The 8,181-nt window shown below is 41.6% G+C and overlaps 1 pseudogene across 1 annotated transcript; it reads left to right on the forward strand.

Moving 5' to 3' along the window:
* Positions 1-6,948: 6,948 nt before the first annotated feature.
* Positions 6,949-7,944, forward strand: LOC309971439 (dystrobrevin beta-like; annotated as a pseudogene). Its single transcript has one exon. The product of its transcript is annotated as a dystrobrevin beta-like (transcript).
* The last annotated feature ends 237 nt before the right edge of the window (positions 7,945-8,181 follow it).

Genomic DNA, 8,181 nt, shown 5'->3' on the forward strand with positions numbered 1-8,181 from the left:
CATTTCATGTAGAAAGCCAGGGTCCCATTTTTCCTTGGTACTCATCTGCTGAACAAGGTCAGGAAGATGTTGATAGTGATTTCACGTATATTTTTTCCAGTAAAATGGTGAAACAAAATGTGACGTGACTGATAAAGACAGAATAGAAAAATCAAATACAGTGTGATTATCAAATCTTAGCTACATTTCCTAGCTTCAGGATATAAAATAATTGTAGGATTTTTTTTTTTCCTTGACATTTAGCTCAGTAAATATTTCTGATAATTCAAATGCAAATTTCCAATTTCTGAGATAATTTATTTTCATTATATTGTTAACACTTAAGATAAGCTACATTATACTTTCCATTTCACAAAAGATTTCCCTCCCTGGAAGAACTTATTTGCATTATTCAGATCTGAGAGTTATAAATGTCAGTGAAGCTTGACAGTTGTTTAAAACAAAATGCAAAGAGCAGGACACTCATGGGTCTCAGCCCTGTGCATTACGTGAGCTTTCCTCTGTTGCGTAACTATAGCCTGTACAATGTATCTTGGTCCACTACGTACATAGCCATGGTCAGGTAGGACACACAACATAATAAAGTGTGAAAGGTAATGCAGTGGGCTTGCTTAGCAAATATGAATGAGCGTCTCCTCTGAAATAGGCACTTTGCTGAGTGCTGGAAATGTGCCCATGGATGAGACAGATGGAAACTACATTCTAATAGGAGAGTGAGGGAGGGGAAGAGGGAAGGGAGAGAGGGAGGGACGGAGGGAGCAATCACAGATCAACAGCTACAGATTTAGAGAAAAAGGATTAGTAAGTGATATGAATGTTAATAAAGAACGGAAAACTCAAATTTGGAAATGAGCTAGCCATTCCCACTATTGGGATGACAGTTCAAATTTTATACCTTATGCATTCTTCTTTGTGTATTATTGTATCTATTATATATCTAGCATGCCAAATTAAGCCAGATCTTGTTTGTCAGAGAACTCAGATTTTGAATCTGAGCTGAGACTGGACTTGAAGTGGAGTTTACCCGTAAAAAAGGGGGATTAGGAAATGAATATGATAAACAAGATAAAAGATAGAAAGTGTAAGTTGCTTTGAGGAGCAGTCTTATTTAAAATACTGATAGAAACTAGGCAAATACATCAAAGGCTAACTACAAATATTTCCTATGCCAAGTTTGGGCTAGTTTGCTTGAGCTGCCACCCGACCACTCCTCATCTAATCTTCTGTAGGGACCACTGGTTGTCTTCCCTCAGCCTTTCCCCCAGACCATCTTGACAGCCCCAGGTTTCTATAGAGGATTTCATAATGTAAAGGAGAAATATAGATTTTCCTGATGTGGAACCCATGAACTAGGTGAGGCCAAATAGAACATTTCACTCCCCTTGACAAAAAATAAAATTAGTTAAGAGTTGGCATTATGACTTAAACTGATCCAAGGACGGAATTTTGAGGCTTTTTTTCTGAAAAATTGGGGACCGACATGCTCACTCTCCTTATGAATGGCGTGATACATGGTAGTGAAGACAGGAACTGCTAGAACTATTTTATTACACATAGGGAAGGAGGATGACACAAGAACAAGGGAGGAGCTGAATGAATCAGAGGTAAAAGCTGGAACCTGAATCAGATCACACCTGAAATTTGCACTATTTTCACCCTTTTCAGTTGCTGGCTTCTTAGCTGAGCCTGTCATTTCTGTGAATCATTTAATCCAGTTGAGTTCAGTTTTCTAATTAAAATTTCTTCTGTCTATCCATGACGGAATCCTCTTTGTTTAGATTTTTATACATATGGAGACTGTTTGTCCCCTTCATTGACTCTGCTATCCTGGGCAGACAATGGATTTCTTTTCTAGCCTCACCCATTCTTTCCATCTCCCTGACCTCCTACCACAGGGAACTGCTCAGCTATTGTCTTAATACCCTCCATGAATCAACAGCCCAGACCAATTTTCATGGAATCACTCTGGCATCAGGAACCCATATTCTCTGACACCGGTAGGCTTTGAGGGAAATAGCTATAAATTACTAAAACTTCTCTCCTAGACTACAGCAGGGTTGAAAACTGGATAAAATGTCCTTGGCCTATCGGCATATATTCTGAGTTTAATGTGATGTTTCTATAAGCAAGTTATATTTTAGAAATGAATTACTTTCTCTTCAAGTTTGAAGATTTTGGTTATTGAAATTAAATGACTGCCTAAGTCCTGCATGAACACAAATCTAGCTTAAATATTGTGTCTCCAGGTAGATGAGACTTTCTTACAGCATCCAGTTGGAGGAACACTTCTGGATGAATTAAAAAATACATGGATATGATATGAATAATTATTCATGAAACAGACATTTATTAGTGTTCCACCTTGTAGCACGCACTACTCTAGGTCCTATGAAGTCCATATTAGGAATTATAAAAACTCATGTCTACTCTCAAGGAACTCATATACAAACAACAAATAATAGTGCAGTGGGATAAAAGCGTCACCATCATAGAGACACCAGTCATACAAATGAGCCAAAGATGGTTCCTATATATTGGCCTTTGTTTATTTCTTTAGATCAGACTGAGATGTATTCCCTGAAAGCTCAACAGTGACAAACTCAAATTTTTACCCATCCAGTTGTGAGCTTGTTAAACATCACTAAATTGAGCAGATTTTTAGCCTTTTAGAGTCTCTCTGCTTTCATATCCCACAAAACTGCACCGAATGCTTGCTAGCCAAAGATAAGATAAAACCACAAGACAACAAAAAACACAAAGCCACTATTTCCCTTGGGAGCTGTCTGCCAAGAGAGTCTTTGACAGGCTGCTGAGCACATCCTCTAGAGGTAGAAGGCTCTCTCTGAGCCCCTTGCCCTTGAGGTCTTGCCCCCTCCCTTCTAGATGGTGGCTCCCACCCCTTAAGCCCCCAGACTTCTGATGCTGGAAGGTACCTCCTCTGCATGCATTCCATCAAAATAAAGATTATGAGTACTACTGCCAGGTCATATCTGTTTTCCTGCTTATCCCTGAAATCCTCAAACACTGCCTAAGCACCTAAGCCAGATTCAGTGAGAGAGAAGAATATAGAAAAGTTGAGAGGACAAAGAAGGGGATAAAGGCAATCACAGTCATGGGGACAGGATGCACAAAGTTCTGAAATGTAGTACATTCTGGATATGAACTTTCAGGAATTCAGCGTGATTGGAGTGTCAAAAGCAGAATGTGAGAAACGAGATTAGACAGGTACACAGCAGATAGAGCATGTCATGCCAAGAGGTTTGTATTTATCCTGGCAGCAATGGAGGTCTGTTAAGGAATGTTAAGCGAGGGAGTAAGTGATCAGAATTGTATTTTAGAAAGATCCACCTGGAAGCAGTGTGGAGAATGGTTTTGAGGAAAATCAGCACCAGAAAAAGTTTGCCCAAATAAGAAACCATTACAGTAACATCAGTGAGAAATTATGAGGCCTTGGACAAAGGTGTGAGAGAGGTATGGAAACAATGAGTGTTTGGGGTTTTTTGTCTTTTTTTTAAGAACAAGAATCGAGAGGATTTTTTGATTGACTTGACATAATGGGTGAGAGGATATGAAGAGAAAAAGATGACTTCCTGGAATCTGGTTTGGGTGAATGGCTGCATTGTAGTGTATAAATTAAAGCTGAAATAGAAATCTCAGAAGAAGGAATGGACAGATTTTCTGGTTGGAGGGCCAACATTAATCTCAACTTTGGACATGTTGAATTTGAGGTCTTTGGAGTCATTTAGTCATTACCATTAGAGAACTGAATAGAGCTGGGAGTCCAAAATTCAGAAAAAATCTGTATATGATAAAAATTTGGATCTAGCCTATGAGCAGTGGTTGAAGACACAGAAGTGATGGGATTGTCCAAAAATAGTTATGAAATATAAGAATCCCGGATGGATTCCAAGGTACAGTGATATATTAAATGAATGACTACAGAGAGAAGAATATACAGAGGAGAGGTATCCAGGAAAGAGAGGTGACATGGATGTGAAAAGAGAAGAAATATACAGAAAGAGAGAAATGAAAAGTTTCCACAACCTCCTTATAAGATCAACTATTCAATAATTTTAAATTTAAATATTTTTTTGTTCTTTATTTTGAAATATCAGAATAATTGTGATCTCATTAGTATCTTTGAGCTATGCTCTTCAGATTGTGAAGTGTGGTCCACATGCATCAAAATCACCTAGGAGTGTGGTTTAAAATTCAACTCTACTCCAGAAATCTGAGTCAGTGATAAGGGATGTGGATCCAGGAATCTGACTTTCCTAGCTTTCCAGGTTTAGTCCTACTGACTTACAAGGAATTTGGGGTAAGAGCTCCATTGAAGTGAAACTAAAAACTAGGATTTAGGATGTGAGGTTTGATGTTTAAAGATCTTTAATCCTGCTTTCTGCAGTGCTCAGACCAAGACTGTAAAAAATGGTTAACTGTATAAGAAAGATCAACCTAGTCATCAGTTTCTGAATCAGACTGAGAAGTTGATATATTTAGAAAACAAAATAGTTTCCTTTCATGAACCATTATCTATATATTTTTAATGATCAAAGTAAGATCCATAAAATGTCGTTCTGTGTTGTAAGTAATTAACAAAAGGAAATGAGAGTTTCAGCTATTCCAGCCAAAGACAGTAGATTTAAACTGTACACTAATTTTTAAGTGAACAGAAACCTTTAAAATATATGTCAAACTGTTCTTTTTTTTTTTAACATGAGGGTTAAAGAATAAATAAGGAGTTGAATGACCAACTCCTGTAATACAAATAATTACATAAGACACTTCATAAGAACAGGACAGATGTCTGGTTTGTCACAGCATGCCCACATTTAGCACAGTGCCTGGTATATAAGCTACTCAATAAATGGGTTTGAGATTCAAACAGAACAGTGTTCAAATACACATCTACCACACAGCAATCCTTTGACCTTGAAAAATAACCTCTCTGTTTTAGCCAGGGTTCTCTAGAGAAACAAAGCTAATAGAATATATTCAGATATATAGAATGAGATTATGAGGCATTGGCTCAGCAATTATGAAGGCTGAGAAGTCCCACAATCTGCCATCTGCCATCTGGAGGCCCAGGAAAGCTGGCAGTGTGGTTCCAGTCCAAACTGACAGGCCTGAGAACCAGGGGAGCCAATGGTGTAAGTCCCAGTCTGAGTCTGAAGGCCCCCAAACCAGGAGTGCTGATTTCCAAGGGCAGAAGAAGACAGCTGTTCCAGCTCAAGCAGAGAGAGCAAATTTGCCCTTCCTCCTTCTTTTTGTTCTATTCAGGCCCTCAACAGATTGGATGATGCCCACCTGCACTGGTGAGGGCCATCTTCTTTACTCTGTTGTCTACCGTTTCAAATATTAATCTTTGCAGGCGACACCCTTACAGACACACCCAGAAATCATGTTTTACCAGCTGTTTGGACATCCCTTTGTCCATCAAGCTGATGCATAAAGTTAACCATCACATTCTCTCAGTTAATTTTCCTGTAAGCTTGTTCTGGCCTTACATGGTGCAGTGTGTGAAAAGTGACTCACAGAGCACAAGCAGTCAAAATATGCAGAGGTAAATTGACCTTGAAGCTATCATAGCCTAAGTCAGGGCCTCTTACTTGCATATGGCCCTTCCAAAGCCTTGTATGGGGCTCTACTAATCGGTTAACGTGATCTGGTTTTTTGTAATGTTTGCAAAAGTAACATATATTTTATATTATTTTTATAAGAAAGGGTCCCCTAAATGAGCTTTAGGCCTCACAAAACTTGGCTTTGTCCATGAATATATGATAAGTAGTAGTATTCGAAAAAGAAAATTTATACAACCTATAGAAAATTCCTAGCACATTACTGGCACACAGTAAATGTGTTATTTTTTCGTATGTTACAAATTGCTTATTTATAATATAGACTGTTCCAGCAATGTACATGGTAGTTTATAAATATACATAAAATATATAAAAATAAAAAGTGGAAGAAGATATGATAGAAGTTTTCTAACAGAAGAGAGGTAAGATGAATCCATACACATTCTAGCAGTCAAAGCAAAATGCAGTAAAATTGGGTATTTATTTCACAGTGTGCATGAGCAGATGAAGTGCTAAGTAGAAACTCAACTATTTCCAGTATGAAGTAAAATATTTAGGAGTTTTTCATTAAAAGAAAACTGTAGTGTACTGAACAATGTCTTTAGGGCATCTTTAGAGTAAAACCAGCAAATGATATCATACATATGTTAAAGACCCCATAAGAAAAGTGTGATAATAATTTTAGCCCTACTTTTTAGATTGTATAAATTCTTTGTAAAAGGATGTGAAAAAAGGAAAATTTGTGTGTTTCTGAAGGTAGGTACGGAGTTAGTTGTTGAATAAAGATTCTCATTGAGGAGCTAGGAAACGCCAGTTGATTACAAGAGATTTGCATTGTGAGATGGGGTCACAGTCGGATAGTAATTTTATAGCCAAAAAAGGAAAAATTTATTGTGCAGCGACCTGAGTGGTGAGGAGGTAGTTAAAAACTGATACAAACATTTGGGCTGGAGAAATTGACTCCGGAAGTCGTTACACAGAATCCTACGGAGGTGGCGCGTGCCCGCCCTGTGCCCGTCCCGCCCCTCACGTCCCTCGCGCCTTCGCGACCTCACGCCCCACCCCGCCCCACGCCCTTCACGATGCCGCGCCCTTCGCGCCCGTCGCGCCCGTCGCGCCCGTCGCGCCCCTCACGTCCCTCGCGCCCTCGCGACCTCACGCCCCTCACGCCATCATGACCTCACGCCCCTCGCGCCCCTCGCTCCCTTCATGCTGTCGCGCTCCCGGCGCCGTCGCGCTGGGTGGGAAGCGCCGAGAGCCAGGCGCCGGAGAACGTTCGCCGCTTGTGCAGCTCAGCGAGGGCCAGGCCGGAGAAGGCGAAGGCGGCTGCGTCCCAGAGGCCTGGGCGCCGCCAGCTCCGGCCCGGAAGATGATTGAGGAAACTGGGAGCAAGCGTAACATGGCAGAGAAGAGGCAGCTGTTCGTAGAAATGCGTGCTCAAAATTTTGATGTCCTATGACTATGAATTGACAGATTGCAAAGCACGATTTGTACAAAAAACGATGCAGCCTCCATTTTGCTGGTCTCTGGAACATGCTGGAAGCCTTTCGAGACGACGGCCTTGATACACTGGACTCATCCCCTGAGATCAGTGTGTCCCGCCTCGGGACCGACCCTCATCCATCTACTGCCAGCGGAGCACGTGCCTTCCTTCTCATGAGTCGGCGTGGACCAGCGCCTCAGCCCCTCCTCGACTTCGTGATTGCTGCTGTGACAGTGAGGCCCGAGGCAAGTTGATGGTATTTTCTGTTAAAGCTGTGTTAGCATGTGTGGTGGGAAATTGCTGGACAAGCTGAGATGTGTTTTCTCCCAGATGTCAGATTCCAGTGGCTTAATGCTATTTAGCAGGTCTGACCAGTTTCTGAAGGAAGTTCTAAAGTTCCCAGCAGCCGTCTTTGAAGGGCCATCTTTTGGTTACACAGAGCACTCAGCCTGCACCTGTTTTCCACAGCCGAGAAAGAGAATGCTGAGTATGCCTTTAGACACAGCAATGGCTGCCCCTCCTCCCTGGGGCCTTGTCCGGCTGCCTCTCAAGCACAGGCTTGCCCACATGGAGGAGGGCTGCCATCCCGTGGAGTGCTCCAGTTTCCGGTGTGAGGCGGAGTGTTCCTGTTCCTGGTTTGAGCGTGGGATGGGTTTCTGGTACCCATGCCGGCAGTTGCCACACCCCCAGCTCTGCCGGAATTGCTCTTTGTGTGGCCGTGCCAGTGTCCCTCACGGCAACCAACACCAGGTGAAGGAGCATCCCTCCTGGGTAACTGCTTTGTGTCTCAGTCCGTGTCCCCAACAGTTCGTCTGTTTCATCAGTAACAACACTAGGGCCACTTTCCTCATAGATGCCTACCGTAAGGGTATAGTGTCATGAAATATTAACACACGTTTATGACGGGGCTTGCAGATATGTTGTGTTTCATCACTTGATTTGAAAAGCAGAGTTTTTAAAGTATGGGGAGATGGAGTTACGGTGACATTTGACAGGGTCCCTTCTATTCAGTAAATTGGAATGTGACAGTGCTCGCTTTCCAAGTGAAAGGTGTCTTCTTGTTTTAAAATTGTACAAGGGGTACCACCCCCACCCCAAAAGACTTAACTCTCTGAGCTT

Source organism: Leucopleurus acutus (genome assembly GCF_964270905.1).
Source record: "Leucopleurus acutus genome assembly, chromosome: 14".
NCBI classification, from domain to species: domain Eukaryota; kingdom Metazoa; phylum Chordata; class Mammalia; order Artiodactyla; family Delphinidae; genus Leucopleurus; species Leucopleurus acutus.